Source organism: Rhinolophus ferrumequinum, chromosome 2 (genome assembly GCF_004115265.2).
Source record: "Rhinolophus ferrumequinum isolate MPI-CBG mRhiFer1 chromosome 2, mRhiFer1_v1.p, whole genome shotgun sequence".
Lineage (NCBI taxonomy): Eukaryota > Metazoa > Chordata > Mammalia > Chiroptera > Rhinolophidae > Rhinolophus > Rhinolophus ferrumequinum.
Window position 1 is genome coordinate 1443445 of NC_046285.1, and position 18792 is coordinate 1462236.

The following is an 18792-nucleotide window of genomic DNA, read 5'->3' on the forward strand; positions in this document are numbered from 1 at the left end:
TAGAAGGAAAAATAATAGAATACCACCACACTGAAATAATAGACAGCAACAAAAAGGCAAAGAAACAAGGGAGACACCATCCTACCAGAAAACCAGAGATAGAATGATGGAAAATTCTCACATATTAATAATCACACTAAATGGAAATGCAATGAACTCACCAATAAAAAGGCACAGAGTAGAAGATTTGATCAAAAAACTAAACCCCACCATATGCTGCCTCCAAGAGACACATCTCAGCTACAAGGACAAATATAGACTCAAAGTGAAAGGGTGGAAACTGACATTCCAAGCAAATGGTATTCAGAGAAAAGCAGGTGTAGCATACTGATATAAGATGAAAGAGACTTCAGGATTAAAAAGGTAACAAGAGACAAAGATGGAAATTTCATAATGATAAAGGGGACTATACAACAAGAAGACATAAGAGTCGTCAATATTAATGCCTCCAATCAGGGAGCACCGAAATTTACTAAGCAACTACAAAGAGAACTAAACGGAGAAATTGACCAAAACACAATTATAGTAGGGGACTTAAATACATCATTGACAGCTATGGATAGATCATACAAACAGAAAATAAATAATGAAATAGAAGCCCTAAATGACACATTAGATGAAATGGACATAATTGAAATATAGAGAGCACTTCATCCTAGAACATAAGACTATACATTCTTTTCTAGTGTACATGGAATATTCTCAAGGATAGACCATATATTGGGACATAAACTAGCCTCAGCAAATTTAAGAAGATTGAAATCATTCCAAGCATATTCTCTGATCACAAAGCTTTGAAATTGGATATCAACTGCAAAAAGAAAGCAGGAAAACCCACAAATACATGGAGATTAAACAACATACTCTTAAAGAACGACCGGGTCAAAGAAGAAATAAGAGGAGAGATCCAAAGATACATAGAAACAAATGAAAATGAAAATATATCCTACCAAAATATTTGGGATGCAGCGAAAGCAGTTTTAAGGGGGAAATTTATATCATTACAGGCCTATCTCAAGAAACAAGAAAAATCCCAAATAAATAACCTAACGTTACACCTTAAAGAACTAGAAAAAGAAGAACAAATGAAGCTCAAAGTCAGCAGAAGGAAGGAAATAAAAAAAAAATCAGAGCAGAACTAAATGAAATAGAGAACAAAAAGACAGAAAAAAATTAATGCGAGAAACAGCTGGTTCTTTGAAAAAATTAACAAAATTGACAAATCTTTGGCTACACTTACTAAGATAAAAAGAGAAAAGACACAATTAACAAAATCAGAAATGGAAGAGGTGGAGTTACCACGGATACAACAGAAATACAAAGGATCATCCAAGAATACTATGAAGGACTATGTGCCACCAAATTCAATAACCTACAAGAAATGGACATGTTCTGAGAAACATAGCCTTCCTGGGCTGAATCACGAAGAACAGGAAAATCTAAATAGACCGATCACCAGTAAGGAAATTGAATCTGTCATCCAAAACCTTCACAAAAGCAAAAGTCTGGGACCAGACGGCTTCACTACTGAATTCTACCAAACACTCAAAAAGGATCTAATACCTGTCCCGCTCACACTCTTCAAAAATTGAAGAAGACACAATGCTCCCTAACTCATTTTATGAGGCCAACATTACCATGATACTAAAACCTGATAAGGATAACACAAGTAAGAAAATTACAGACCAATATCTCTAATGAAGACAGATGCAAAAATCCTAAACAAAATTTTAGCAAATCGAATGCAACAATGCATTAAAAAGATTATACATTACAACCAAGTGGGGTTCATTCCAGGGGCACAAGGATGGTTCAACATATGCAAATCAATCATTGTGATACATCACATAAAAAATTAAAGGATAAAAATCATATGACTATCATTATATCAATAGATGCAGAAAAAGCGTTTGACAAGATACAACATACATTTATGATAAAACACTTAATAAAATGAGTATAGAAGGAAAATACCTCAACATAATAAAGACCATATATAACAAACCCTCAGCTACTATCATAATTACTGGTGAAAAACTGAAGCCCCTTGCTCTATGTTTAAGAACACGTAGGGCTGTCCCCTATCACCTCTGCTTTTCAACATATGTTGGAAGTCCTCGCCAGAGCAATCAGGCAAGAAAAAGAAATAAAAGGCATCCAAATTGGGGATGAAGAAGTTAAATTGTCACTCTTTGCAGATGACATGATGCTATATATAGAAAACCCCAAAGACTCCACCAAAAAGCTATCAGAAACAATCAACGAATATAGTAAAGTTGCCTTCTAAAAAATCAATGTACAAAAGTCCATTGCATTCCTATATACTGACAATGAAAATCTCAGAAAAAGAAATAAAAAAATAATAATTCCTTTTGCAATTGCAACAAAAAGAATAAAATACCTAGGAATAAACTTAACCCAGGATGTGAAAGACCTATATACTGAAAACTATGAGACATTTTTTAAAAAATTGAAAAAGGCACAAACAAATGGAAAGACATTCCATGTTCATGGATTGGAAAAATCACATAGTTAAAATGGCCATATTACCTAAAGCAGATTTAATGAAATCCCCATCAAAATCCCAGTGGCATGTTTTAAAGAAATAGAACATAAAATCATCAGATTTGTACGGAACTGCAAAAGACCCCGAATAGCCAAAGTAATCATAAGACAAAAGAACAATGCTGGAGGTATCATACTCAGATTGTACCACAGGGCAACAATAATCAAAACAATATGGTATTGGCAGAAAAACAAACACACAGACCAATGGAATAGAATTGAGAACCCAGAAATAAACCCACATAAATATGGACAGATAATTTTAAACAAAGAAGCCAAAAATATAATGGAGAAAAGACAGCCTCTTCAATAAATGATTGAATGGCTGGAAGAATTGGAAAGCCACATGCAAAATAATGAAACTGGACTGCTATCTGTCACCATGTACCAAAATTAACTCAAAATGGATCAAAGACCTAAACATAAGACCTGAAACAATAAAATGCATCTAAGAAAACATAGGTACTAAACTTATGGATCTTGGGTGCAAAGAGCATTTTATGAATTTTACCCCAAAGGCAAGAGAAGTAAAAGCTAAAATAAATGAATGGGACTATATCAAACTTAAAAGCTTCTGCACAGCAAAAGAAACCATCAGAGGCAACCAACTGAATGGGAGAAGATTTTTGCAAACAGTGCCTCCGATGAGGGGCGAATATCCAAAATATACAAGGAACTCATGTAACTGAACAACAAAAAAACCAAACAACCCAATTGAAAAATGGACCGACGACCTGAAGAAACATTCTCCAAAGAGGACACACACATAGACATACGAAACAATGCTCAACATCACTAATCATCAGAGAAATGCAAATAAAAGCCATAATGAGATATCACCTCACCCCAGTTAGAATGGCTATCATCAACAAGACAAATAGTAACAAGTGTTGGAGAGGCTGTGGAGAAAAAGGAACCCTCATACACTTGGTGGGAATGCAGACTGGTGCAGCCGCTACGGAAGGCAGTGTGGAGGTTCCTCAAAAAATTAAAAATAGAATTACCGTATGACCCAGCAATCCCTCTCCTGGGTATCTACCCAAAAAATCTGAAAACATTTATCCTTAAAGATATATGTGTTCCAATGTTCATTACAGCTTTATTTATCGTGGCCAAGACATAGAAACAATTAAAGTGTCCTTCGATAGATGATTGGATAAAGAAGCTGTGGTATAATATACAATGGAATACTATTCTGCCATAAGAAAACATGAAATAGTACCATTTGTGACAACATGGATGGATCTTGAGATTATAATGCTAAATGAAATAAGTGAGACAGAAAAAGTCGAGAACCATATGATTTCACTGATATGTGGTATACAAAACTGAAAACAAAAGAACAAGACAAACAAATGAAGAAACAAAAACTCATAGATACAGACAATAGTTTAGTGGTTACCAGAGGGTAGGGGGGAGAGGGGTGGGAGATGAGGGTAAGGGGGATCAAATATATGGTGATGGAAGGAGAACTGACTCTGGGTGGTGAACACACAATGGGATTTATAGATGATGTAATACAGAATTGTACACCTGAAATCTATGTAACTTTACTAACAATTGTTACCCCAATAAACTTTAATTTAAAAAAAAAGACTCAGGTCAATAGAATGCAAAAAATAACTACTTGAACTGATTTGTCTTAAGATTTTATCTAAAAATTCTTTCCTTAGAGAAATGGAGTATAAAGTCATATATATCATGGACCCTTAGAAAGAAAGTACCTACTAAGAAGGACTGGCTGCTATCCGGGCTCAAGTTTAAAAGCAGAGCCTAGGAGCCATTTCTAAACAGGGACTGTCACACAAACCGCACTTCAGGGAGCAGCCGGCACTGAACTGCCTGCCTGCACTGTGGTCCTGCCATCTGAGCCAGCCCTTGTAAAGGAGTTCCTGGAAGTGTGTTTCAACCAACAGGACTGAGGCTTTGCCTGTCCAATCGGAGCTGTGCAGCTGTGTCACCATCAGCATCTTCACTGACCAATCAGAGCAGCTCCATTCTGACCAATCAGGACAGTGGTTTTTGGACAAAACTGTGATGATTTGGAGTCCTCATTTACATGAGGACAAACCAATCAAAGACCAGGGGCAGGGACTTCTCTCTATATAAGCCAGCTCCCCTCTGGCTTGGGAGTGCATTTTCCCTTTCCAAGGAAGACCCTTGCTGGAGCTGAAACACTGAAGATGTCTCACCAGAGCAGAGCAGATGGGTGCAGGACAGAGTGGAGTGGATGAGAGCAGAACTGTCCAGCCAGAGAGGTGCCTCGCCCAAAGGCCTTCTCACAGCTGTGCTGTTCCACAGCCGTGCTGCTTCACAATTGCGCTCTAACATTGTTAAGCTGTTCCACAGCTGTGCTGTTTTCACAGATGTGTTGTATGACATTCGAGCTGTTTGCACTAAATAAAGTTTCCTTCTTCACCGCACTCCAAACTAGGGATTCCTGTTGGCATTAAATTAGTGCCAATGACCACTGGTTGACAATACACATAATTCATTATTATTATACTAATTATCATAATTTTGTTTGTCTAGAATACACTTAGCTCTTGTGTGGATTCTATCATGATGGTAATCTCAAGCATGCTTGATTAAGCAACAACCTTAATTAGTCCTCTTAAAATAAGCATAAGTAAGATTGTGCCGGCCTGGTGGTTCCGGTGGTTGGAGCTCCGTGCTCCTAACTCCGAAGGCTGCCGTTTGATTCCCACATGGGCCAGTGGACTCTCAACCACAAGGTTGCCGGTTCGATTCGTCAAGTCCCTCAAGGGATGGTGGGCAGCGCCCCCTGCAACTAAGATTGAACACGGCACCTTGAGCTGAGCTGCCGCTGAGCTCCCAGATGGCTCAGTTCGTCGGAGCGCATCCTCTCAACCACAAGGTTGCCAGTTCGACTCCCTCAAGGGATGGTGGGCAGCGCCCCCTGCGACTAGCAACAGCAACTGGACCTGGAGCTGAGCTGTGCCCTCCACAACTAAGATTGAAAGGACAACAACTTGACTTGGAAAAAAGTCCTGGGAGTACACACTGTTCCCCAATAAAGTCCTGTTCCCCTTCCCCAACAAAATCTTAAAAAAAAAAAAAAGAATAAGTAAGATCTTTCTCATGGGCAAGACACCCACCCCCATTTGTTTTGGTGAAAAATAGAGACTGAAAAGGAACATTTGTTCAAACTTGAAGGTATAGGCATAAGTAGGTGATTTAATGGCTTAATTATATGCTTAGAGGTTTCTGCTTGGAAAGAAGCCAAACGCAGCTGGCTGCTGAGATGCTGCCCACCACCTGCTTCTGTTGGAGGACAGAATTTTGCTATAGGCACGTATGGTTACCACCCCCACAGAACTTTCTACTTTTGCTCAGTACATCTGATTAGCAAACACAGATAAAGTTTCCGTATTCCTGATCAGGGGCAGCAAGGGCAAGCCTGGGCAGTGGATCCCTCTGTCATGGACTGGGTTATCCTACACTCTTGATACACACGTGATGGTTTATGGCACTTTTCATTAAAGCAATAGTGTCCTTGGTCTTCATTTAGCCTAGGTAGGTATGCAATAATTAATTTTTTCTAAGCATTTTATGTTCTCTTTTTCAATCTATTTAACACGCAGAAACTTTTGTCTCCTGATTCCCTTCAAACTAAACTTAATTGAAAAAAGTTTAAAGTTGCACAAGATCAAATTATGTAAGATTTTCATTTTTATTCTAAATTTGAATCCTGAGGTTCCTCTGCTGCCAGAAATCTTTTTGGTCAGCACCACACTGGTCCATCCTAACGTACTTCTCATTTGTTGCTCTAGAGGTCTCAAGGATTAGATTTCACAGTACCTCAGTCACTAAATGCAAAAGGTTTCCAGCTCTTTGCAGATATTTGTATTCCGTCTCAAAAAGGGCTTGGGGTCATCCACAAATAGAAGATGAATATTTATATCACATTTGGGGATACTTAAGGGATTCCTAAGAAATTAGTTCCAAAGGAATTTTTCTTCTTTTATCAATGGCCATAGCAATATTTTTATATCTTATTTAACTTGAGACAACTAGAACCTGTGAGCTGGGAAGTCATGGCACACAAAACCAAGAACACCTGGAAAGCATGTGTTCTAGCTGAGAATTGACCTAGGGATGAGAATGCCTGTCACACATGGTGGGGACAGGATGCTCAGAGCCACCGTGAACTTGTGAAGTGCCAGCAATCTCCATCCCAGAGTAGTAGCATACAAGGTATGAAATGGGTTTGTATTAAATTGATGTTAGGATCAAAATGAGAGAACTGGTATTGTCCACCATGATTGTGACCCTTCTGTCCTTCTACACAGATGTGGCAAGGGAATTTATAGGCAAGTTTTGAGCACAGCTCTTCCCAGATTGTAAGAAATAGTTAAAATGCTCCATGGGGCATGTGATGCCATGGTTTTGTCCTCCTCCCCAGCCAGATCTTGTCACCTTTCTACAGACACTAAAATTACAGGCCTGAAGAGAGATGAATTAATGACGTCCTTCCTTTAAACTATGCAGGTTCTTCTCACATTCACAGATCACCCCACACATCCATCTGGGCAAGTGCCTCTTTATTGCAGACTTAGAATCAATGTGTGGGTGGGACTCCTAAGCAGGTCTTCCAGGGAGGCAAAAATGGGTCTAATAAGTGGGCTTTTCATACCCTGAGATTAGCCATCTGGCTTTAACAATCATCAGGATTGTTATCTCTAGAATGCAATGGGGATGTGTTTTTGTTAGTGCATTTATCCTTTAAGTTGGTGATTCATAAAAATCAGTACTCTTTTGCATGAAATAATTATAGATTCCCACTTGTTTCTTTGAATAAAATGACTTTCATTTACTTGATGTATCAGTTCTCAAGTAAATATTATTATATTACCTACTCATTTTATATTAAAATGTTCTAATTCATATTCATAGTCATCAGGAAGGGATAAGTTTTTAACTTTAGATTTTCATGAAATGTACCCTTTTACTTCTCTCATCTTCATAAATCTATCAGAACTATTATTTAGTAAGTGATATCTAGTAACTTGGATAATTGAAAAACAATTTAAAATTCTTTAGAAAAAAAGTGAAATTCTTTGCTCAAAACAATGTCTTATAAAGAAATTTAATCTCATCTTCCTTCAAAATACCTACCAGTGTTTTCTCAAGACCTTTTTTGTCCCAGTTTTAATTTCACAAATTTCAAATTAATAGTGTTAGCACTTCAGCCAGAGCTTTAACAGTTAGGAAATTTCAAATCAGAGAAAAGTGAAATGAGGCTGCAAGTATAATACATTGAAAATATAACAAAGTGATAACAATGGTTATTTCCATTGCCTAGTTCCAAAAAGCATAAGAATATAATCTCTCAGAACTGGATGAGGAAAAGAGTATGTGTATCCATTTTCCCCATATATTATTTATTATAAAAGTACCCCTCACTCCTTCATTGATAATGGATACGCCAACGCAGTTAGTTAGGAGGAAAGTTTAGGACAAGTTGAACCTCATCTGACCATGCTGGGTCAGATTGGGTTTTAGATTTCTTTCCAAGCTGTATTTTATCATACATTCAAAATGAAAAGATAAATGTGAACTAATCTCTTTTTATTATTACCAAGACACAAAGAATATGATGAAAAGAGTGAAAGCTATTTAACTAGAAAGCTAAACTACTCTTATGTCATTATTGGGTTGATCCAGAAAACAGATTTTTTATGCATGACTGTAGTTTCCCCAATAATGACAGCTCAGTGTTTGTGATGAAGTAACTCTGGGGTTTTCCTGTCTTTCCTTTGGAATTTATCCTTTTTCTTCTTCTGGTTTTTCTCCAAAGAGATATCAATGTTTTGGTTCTATAAATAAAACCAGGGGCAAAGGAGCATCCTGAGATGTACTTTACAATCCTTTCAATTTTCAAAAACAATGGAGAGTTCTCGCACTTTTGTGGTATGGGGCGAAGGGGGCAGGAAGACATGCCATCTATTAGCCAAATGTTCCTCAGTATTTTCTTCCTTCTCCTGGAGTTGGTACTTTCACACAGCACTGACATCCGGTTGGTGATGATTTTGCCTTCCCTAAGTGGTGGCTTCCTAGTTCTCCAGCTAGAATTGTGCCATGAGGCAGAGGTATACACACGAGGTATACACACAGCCCCAAACTAACTCTCATGATGATGTCAACCTCAACTCCAAGACTTGTTTTTACCCTTTTCATTTTAATTTATAGAAGAGGATGTTAATGATGACAAATATGGTGAATATGACTTATATGATAATAATAAACGAAAGTATGCTCTTTTAGGTATCTAAGGCACATTGCTAGGTGCTGAACAAAAATCATGTTATTTATACATCACCTCCATCCTAAGAAATGTACATGAGTATGCTTATGTTGCATTTGAGAACACAGAAGTACCCTCCTTTCCTTCCCTTTGCCTTGAAATCTGTCTAGCCCCACAAGGTCATAACTCTCAAACTCGCTTGGGGGTCTACTAAGAGGTTTCCTTCTTCCATTACATTCTCCTCTTCTCTTCTGACCACTGGATTGAGTCCATTAACCTTAGCAGTCTTCACTAGTTCGTGGATCATTTGATGACAGTATGTATCATAAGATTATGGATGTGTGGGTACTGCAGAATGACACATGTCTAAAGAGATCCTTCCATAAGCAGGATATTAAAGGGAATCTTAACTGTGTTACCTTTCTCCTGAGAGTGCCCATGGTACAGTATTATGAACTATAGTCACCATGTTATACACTAGCTGCTCAAACCTTAGTCATCTTACAGTTGAAAATTTATACCCTTTTACCAAATTTCACCGATTTCCTTCACCCTCCAACCCCTGCTAACTACAAATCTACTCTCTGTTTCTAGAAGTTTGTCTATTTTAGGTTCCATATACAAGTGACACCATGCAGTATTTGTCTTTCCCTGTTTAGTTTATCTCTTTCAGCACAATGCCCTCAAGATTCATCCATGTTGTTGCAAATGGCAGGATTTTCTTCTTTTCTATGCCTGAATAATATTCCATTGTGTATGGAATACACACATACATACATATCACATCTTCTTTACCCATTCATCTGTTGATGGACACTTAAGTTGTTTTCATATCTCGCCCATTGTAAATAATGCAATGAACGTGGAAGTGCAGACATCTCTTAGAGATCCTGTCTTCATTTCCTTTGGGTATATACCCAGACATGGGTTTGCTGGATCATATAGTAGTTGGTAACTTTTCAAAATGAATGCTCATATTTCTATTAATATTTCTTACTCCATGTATGTCTATTTTTCCCTAAGCTTTCCAGTCTTTCCTCCCTCTTTCACAATGTGGCCTCTACAATTGTGACCTACGCCAAACTTTCTCCTATGTTATTTTCTCCTGTGATTTATGTCATTCTATTCAGAATTTCATCACTCTGTCAGCATTTTGTTTTCTACAACACGAAAGATGAGATTTTGGTACTTGGTACATTGTCCAAGCTAGGTATCATCTCAGCATCCACCATTCCGAAAAGCCTTATTTGAAGAAGCTCCACCTAGATCATCTTGCTGATGGGAAAAAGTTTAAATTCCATCACCCAGTGTACAATTCAGGTGCTGAGTGTGATGAAGCACTAAGAGGATTTATTTTTACCTTGTTTTTATGAAATGTTATGTCTCCAGAATGTTTTCTAATAAAAAAATATATTAGTACAGAAATAACTATATACTTTTCTTTATAACACTTCCATACAAATTTAAAACATATGTGTGGGTTGTGTGTATCACCGACACTGTGTGTGATCCACAATGTTTGGAGACATCTCCTGATTAGGATCATAATTTCTGTTGTCTCTCCTGGCATTCTATTGGAACGATAAAAGTGGGTGCTTATGAATTCCTTAAATTGCGTCACTCCTTGGTTAATACTTCAACAGAAAGATCAACTTTTCTGTTTATAATGTGGATGTTCTCCCCTAGACAAAGAAGAATTTTCTAGTGGTTTTGAGGCAATAATCCATACAAGCCATAATAACCTGGATTTGTAACAAATTCATAGCCGCTGCACATTTCTGTCTTCACTTTAATATTCATGTTTTTAGGAATGCCGTACCCTAAGTAACACTGACAACAATGTAGTCTTCTGCCCTTGATTTACAGATGATTAAAACATGCTACTTGACTGGTTTATAATGCTCTGTATTTGTAAGACTCAAATTTTAAAAAGGAAAATTTTACAAAGTCTGTATTTTAGAGACATAACATGAAGGAAGTCAACTTTAGAATTTTTACTTTATCTCATTATTTTTAAATGCTTTCTTTTAAGTGTTTCTATATGCCTATTTAATGTCATTGTTTTAAAATAAGCTATCACTATATATTTTATAATTTACATGAAATAGATGTACAGAAATAGCTATGCATTATTTGTAACTACATGGCAGGCATAGAATACCATTCAGTGTCTAAATTTTCCAAAAGCTTTATACCATTTATCCACATCAGCTCTGAATTCTTAAATGGCATCTCCTGTTTGTGGACCTTTAGCTTTTCTATTTACCCTTAGTAACTTATGTTATAGAACTATGTGGTCTAAAAAGCTGTGAAAGCAACTAAGCCTTATACCCTTGATTTTCAGACGATAAATCTTTGAGATTATGTCACTGGAAATGTTTTATCGTGCTATTTATAAGCCTTGAATTAAAGCAAATGCCTTTATTCCATAGGGAATTATTCCATAAATAGTGAATCACCAAATTCTCTATTACAACTTTTACCCTTGGGTCCTATGACTCTGGAGATATATCACTGCTTACTTGAGTGAGAGATGGAAGCTTGGACTTCTACCTAGAACCACTTTCCGATTGAGGGTGGATACCTGTCTTCTAATTAATAATTTAAAAAGGAATGACCCAGAATCTATTTTAATTGTGGTTAAATGTACCACCATAATTCTGCATGCTTAAGAATAGGGAAAATATGGAATATAGTTCAGTTAATAATTGATAATAGAACTCTGTGTCCTTAGACTAGGTTCTACTGGTTTTATTTTACCTAAAAATAGGTAAGATGTGTAGTCATCTTGGGGGAGTCAGAAAAAAGACCTAGAATTCCATCAGAGTCTTATGGATAGAGTGTGAAAAGGGTCAACTACTTTTGCAGTCATTTGCCCAGTCTTTTAGGACAGCACTGGATAATTCTTTTTTTTATTTTATTAAAGTTTATTGGGGTGAAAATTGTTAGTAAAGTAACATAGGTTTCAAGTGTAAATTTTGTAATACATCATCTATAAATCACATTGTGTGTTCACCACCGAGAGTCAATTCTCTTTCCATCACCATATATTTGATCCTTTTTGCCCTCATCTACCACCCTCACACCCCTTACCCTCTGGTAACTACTAAACTATTATCTGTGTCTCTCAGTTTTTGTTTCTTCATTATATGTCTTCTTCTTTTCTTGTTTTCTGTTTCATATACCACATATCAGTGATTTCGTATGTTTCTCAACTTTTGCTGTCTGACTTATTTCGCTTAGCATTATAATCTCAAGATCCATCCATGTTGCCACAAATGACACTATTTCATCTTTTCTTATGGCAGAATAGTATTCCATTGTGTATATATACCACAACTTCTTTATCCATTCGTCTATCGAAGGACATTTTGGTTGTTTCCATGTCTTGGCCACCGTAAATAAAGCTGCAATGAACATTGGAGCACAGGTGTCTTTATGTATAAATGTTTTCAGATTTTTTGGTAGATACCCAGGAGAGGGACTGCTGGGTCATATGGTAATTCTAATTCGTAATTTTTTGAGGAACCTCCACACTGCCTTCCATAGCGGCTGCACCAGTCTGCATTCCCACCAACAGCGTATGAGGCTTCCTTTTTCTCCACAGCCTCTCCAACACTTGTTACTATTTGTCTTGTTGATGATAGCCATTCTGACTGGGGTGAGGTGATATCTCATTGTGGTTTTTATTTGCATTTCTCTGATGATTAGTGATGTTGAGCATTTTTTCATATGTCTATTGGCCATTTGTATGTCCTTATTGGAGGAATGTCTATTCAGGTCCTCCTCCCATTTCTTAATTGGATTGTTTGTGTTTTGTTGTTGTTGTTGAGTGGTATGAGTTCCTTATATATTTTGGATAGTAGCCCCTTATCGGAGGCATTCTTTGCAAAAACCTCCCATTCGTTGGTGGCCTCTTTATTTTGTCGATGGTTTCTTTTGCTGTGCAGAAGCTCTTTAGTTTGATAGAGTCCCATTCATTTATTTCAGCTTTTACTTCCCATGCCTGTGAAGACAAATTCATAAAATGCTCTTTGAATGCAAGATCCATAAGTTTAGTACCTAAGTTTTCTTCTATGAACTTTACTGTTTCAGGTCTCATGTTTGGGTCATTGATCTATTTTGAGTTAATTTTGGTACACAGTGACAGACAGCAGTCTAGTTTCTTTTTTTTGATAAATATATATATATATATATATATATATATGTATATATATATATATATATATATATATATATATATTAATTAGAGTTCACTGGGGTGACAATTGTTAGTAAATCTAGATTTCCCGTGTAAAATTCTGTATTGCATCATCTATAAATCACATTGCGTGTTCACCACCGAGAGTCAGTTCTCCTTCCATCAACACATATTTGATCCCCTTTACCCTCATTTCCCACCCCCCACCCCCTTACCCTCTGGTAACCACTAAACTACTGTCTGTGTCTATGAGTTTTTGTTTCTCATTTGTTTGTCTTGTTCTTTTGTTGTTTTTGGTTTATATACCATATATCAGTGAAATCATATCGTTCTCCACTTTTTCTTTCTGACTTATTTCACTTAGCATTACAACCTCAAGATCCATCCATGTTGTCACAAATGGTCCTATTTCATCTTTTCTTACCGCCGAATAGTATTCCATTGTGTATATATCCCACAACTTCTTTATCCATTCATCTATCGAAGGACACTTTGGTTGTTTCCATGACTTGGCCACCGTAAACAAAGCTGCAATGAACATTGGAGCATACTTGTCTTTCTGTATAACTGTTTGCAGATTTTTTGGGTAGATACCCAGGAGAGGGACTGCTGGGTCATATGGTAATTCTATTCGTAATTTTTTGAGGAACCTCCACACTGCCTTCCATAGTGGCTGCACCAGCCTGCATTCCCACCAACAGTGTATGAGGGTTCCTTTTTCTCCACAGCCTCTCCAACACTTGTTACTATTTGTCTTGTTGATGACAGCCATTCTAACTGGGGTGAGTTGATATCTAATTGTGGTTTTTATTTGCATTTCTCTGATGATTAGTGATATTGAGCATTTTTTCATATGTCTATTTGCCATTTGTATGTCCTCTTTGGAGAAATGTCTCATCAGGTCCTCTGCCCATTTTTCAATTGGGTTGTTTGTATTTTTGTTGTTGAGTTGCATGAGTTCCTTGTATATTTTGGATATTAATTAGCCCCTTCTCGAAGCCACTGTTTGCAAAACTCTTCTCACATTCAGTTTGTTGCCTCTTTATTTTGTTGATGGTTTCTTTTGCTGTGCAGAAACTTTTAAGTTTGATATAGTCCCATTCATTTATTTCAGCTTTTACTTCCTTTGCCTTTGGAGTCAAATTCATAATATACTCCTTGAACCCAAGGTCTATAAGTTTATTACCTATGTTTTCTTCTTTGTAGTTTATTGTTTCAGGTCTTATGCGTAAGTCTTTGATCCATTTTGAGTTAATTTTGGTACACGGTGACAGATAGCAGTCTAGTTTCATTCTTTTGAATGTGGCTATCCAATTCTCCCAGCACCATTTATTGAAGAGGCTGTCTTTTTTCCATTGTATGTTTTTTGCTTCTTTTTCAAAAATTATCTGTCCATATTTATGTGGGTTTATTTCTGGGTTCTAAATTCTATTCCATTGGTCTATGTGTCTGTTTTTCTGCCAATACCATGCTGTTTTGATTATTGTAGCCCTGTAGTACAAGCTAAAGTCAGGTAATGTGATACCTCCAGTATTTTTCTTTTTTCTTAAGAATGCTTTGGCTATTCGGGGTCTTTTGTGGTTCCAAACAAATCTGATGATATTTTCTTCTATTTCTTTGAAAAATGCCATTGGGATTTTGATGGGGATTGAATTAAATCTGTATATTGCTTTAGGTATTATGTCCATTTTAACTATGTTGATTCCTCCAATCCATGAACACGGAATGTCATTCCATTTCTTTGTGTCTTCTTTAATTTCTTTTAAAAATGTCTTATATTTTTCAGCATTTAGGTCTTTCACATCCTTGGTTAAGTTTATTCCTAGGTATTTTATTCTTTTTGCTGCAATTGCAAAAGGAATTGGCTTTTCTAATTTCTTTTCCTGAGATTTCATTGTTAGTATATGCAATGGACTTTTGTATGTTGATTTTGTAGCCAGCAACTTTATTGTATTCGTTGATTGTTTCCAATAGCTTTTTGGTGGAGTCTTTAGGGTTCTCTATACATAGCATCATGTCATCTGCAAAGAGTGACAATTTAACTTCATCATTCCCAATTTGGATGCCTTTTATTTCTTTCTCTTTTTTTTTCTCTTTTTATTATTATTATTATTTTTAATTTCTAGGGGTGACAATTGTTAGTAAAATTACATAGATTTCAGGTGTACAATTCTGTATCACATCGTCTATAAATTACATTGTGTGTTCACCACCCAGAGTCAGTTCTCCTTCCATCACCATATATTTGATCCCCTTTACCCTCATCTCCCACCTCCCATCCCCCTTACCCTCTGGTAACCACTAAATTACGTTCCCCAGATTAATTTTCAAAACCCCGTGGCCATCTTGTGGTTACTGATTGTTTTCTAATCCCCTCACCTGCCTCCTTACCCCCACCCCCCTCCCATCTAGCAACCCTCAGTTTTTCCTCTTTGTCTCCAAAACTGTTTCTGATTAGTTCATTCACTTATTCTTTTCTTTAGATTCCACATATAAGTGAGATCATATGGTACTTATCTTTCTCTGTCTGATTTATTTCACTTAACATAATGTTCTCTAGGTCCATCCATGTTGTTGCAAATGGTAAGATTTCTTTCTTCTTTATGGCTGCATAATACTCCATGGTATAAATGTACCACAGTTTCTTAATCCAGTCATCTACCGATGGGCATTTCGGTTGTTTCCATGTCTTAGCTATTGTGTATAGTGCTGCAATAAACATAGGAGTGCATAAAGATTTTTGAATTGGAGTTTTGCATTTCTCCGGATAGATACCTAGGAGTGGAATTACTGGTTCATAGGGTAGTTCCATTTTCAGATTTTTGAGATACCTCCTTACTGTTTTCCATAGTGGCTGCACCAATCTGCAATCCCACCAAGAGTGCACAAGCGTTCCCTTTTCTCCACATCCGCGCCAGCACTTGTTGTTTGTTGATTTATTGATGATAGCCATTTTGACTGGGGTGAGGTGGTATCTCATTGTGGTTTTTATTTGCATTTCTCTGATGGTTAGTGAGGTTGAGCATTTCTTCATATGTCTGTTTGCCATCTGTATGTCCTTTTTAGAAAAATGTCTCTTCAAGTCCTCTGCCCATTTTTTAATTGGGTCGTTTGTTTTTTTGGAGTTGAGTGAGTTTTTTATAGATTTGTGATATTAATCCGTTATCAGATATATCATTGGCAAATATCTTTTCCCATTCAGTAGGATCCCTTTTTGTTTTATTGATGGTTTCCTTTGCTGTGAGAAAGCTTTTTAGTTTGATATAATCCCACATGTTTATTTTTTCTCTTACTTCCCTCGCGCGAGGGTGTATATCAGTAAAAATCTTACTCCGGGTAATGTCTGTGAAGTTTCTTCCTATATTTTCTTCCAGGTATTTTATGGTTTCAGATCTTACATTTAAGTCTTTAAGCCATTTTGAATTTATTTTTGTATATGGTGTAAGGAGGTGGTCCAGCTTCATTTTTTTGCATGTGTCTGTCCAGGTTTCCCAGCACCCTTTATTGAATAGACTGTCTTTACCCCATCGTACATTCTTGCTTCCATTGTCGTAGATTAAATGGCCATATAGGCATGGATTTATTTCTGGACTCTATTCTGTTCCATTGATCTATGTGTCTGTTTTTATGCCAGTACCATGCTGTTTTGATTACTGTAGCCTTGTAGTATAATTTGAAGTCAGGTATTGTTATACCTCCCACTTTGATCTTATTTCTCAAGATTGCTGAGGCTATCCGGGGTCTTTTATGGTCCCATATAAATTTTAGGACTATATGTTCTATTTCTGTGAAAAACGTCGTTGATAATTTGATAGGAATTGCGTTGAATATGTATATTGCCTTAGGCAGTATGGACATTTTAACTATATTAATTCTTCCTATCGATGAACATGATATGTGTTTCCATCTATTTATATCTTCTTTTATTCCTTTCTTCAGTGTCTTATGATTTTCTGAGTACAGATCTTTTATTCTTTGGTTAAATTTATTCCCAGGTATTTTATAGTCTTTGGAGCAATTGTAAATGGGATTGTTTTTTTAATTTCTCCTTCTGATGTTTTATTATTGGTATATACAAATGCAACTGATTTCTGAATATTAATTTTGTATCCTGCTACTTTACTAAATTCATCTATCAGCTCTAATAGTTTCTTGGTGGAGTCTTTAGGGTTCTCTATATATAGTATCATATCATCTGCATACAATGATAATTTTACTTCCTCCTTACCAATTTGGATGCCTTTTATTTCTTTTTCTTGTCTGTTTGCTGTGGCTAGAACTTCCAGTATTATGTTGAATAGAAGCAGAGATAGTGGGCAACCTTGCCTTGTTCCTGATCTTAGGGGGAATGGTTTTAGCTTTCTCCATTGAGTATGATGTTAGCTGTGGGTTTGTCATATATGGCCTTTATTATGTTGAGATATGATCCCTCTATTCCCACTTTCTTAAGGGTTTTTATCATAAATGGCTGTTGGATTTTATCAAATGCTTTTTCTGCATCTATTGATATGATCATGTGATTTTTATTTTTCATTTTGTTAATGTGGTGTATCACATTAATTGATTTGCGGATGTTGAACCACCCTTGCATACCAGGGATGAATCCCACTTGATCATGGTGTATGATCTTTTTAATGTATTGCTGAATTCTGTTCGCTAATATTTTGTTGAGGATTTTTGCATCTATGTTCATTAGAGATATCGGCCTGTAGTTTTCTTTTTTTGTGGTGTCTTTGTCTGATTTTGGGATCAGAGTGATAGTGGTTTCGTAAAAAGTGTTTGGGAGTCTACCTTCCTTCTGGATTTTTTGGAAGAGTTTGAGGAGAATAGGTGATAATTCTTTTTTGAACGTTTTGTAAAATTCACCTGTAAAGCCACCTGGTCCAGGGCTTTTGTTTGTTGGGAGATTGTTGATTACTGATTCAATTTCCCTGGTGGTAATCAGTCTATTCAGGTTTTCTGTTTCTTCTTGAGTTAGACTTGGAAGATTGTACGCCTCTAGAAAATTGTCCATTTCTTCCAGATTGTCAAATTTGTTGGCATATAGTTGCTCATAGTAATTTCTTAAAACTTTTTGTATTTCTGCGGTGTCCATTGTCACTTCTCCTCTTTCATTTCTGATTTTATTAATTTGGGTCCTCTCTCTCTTTTTTTTAATGAGTCTGGCTAAAGGTTTGTCGATTTTGTTTATCTTCTCTAAGAACCAACTCTTGGATTCATTGATCTTTTGTATTGTTTTTCTGGTTTCTATTTCATTTATTTCTGCTCTGATCTTTATTATCTTCTTCCTTGTGCTCCCTTTGGACTTATTTTGCTGTTCTTTTTCCAGATCCCTTAAGTGTGAAGATAAACTGTTGATTAGTGATGTTTCTTGTTTCTTTAGGTAGGCCTGCAAAGCTATGAATTTCCCTCTTAGGACTGCTTTCGCGGCATCCCATAGATTTTGGGTCGTCGTGTTTTCATTTTCGTTTGTCTCGAGATATCTTTTGATTTCTTCCTTGATCTCCTGCTTGACCCATTCATTATTTAGTAATAAGTTATTCAGCCTCTATGAATTGGTGTGTCTTCCAGTTTTTTTCCTGTAGTTCATTTCTAATTTCATAGCATTATGATCAGAGAAGACAATTGGTATGATTTCAATTTTCTTAAATTTATCAAGACTTGTTTTGTGGCCTAACATATGGTCTATCTTGGAAAATGTTCCATGTGCGCTTCAGAAAAACGTGTATTTTGCAGCATTGGGGTGAAATGTTCTGAA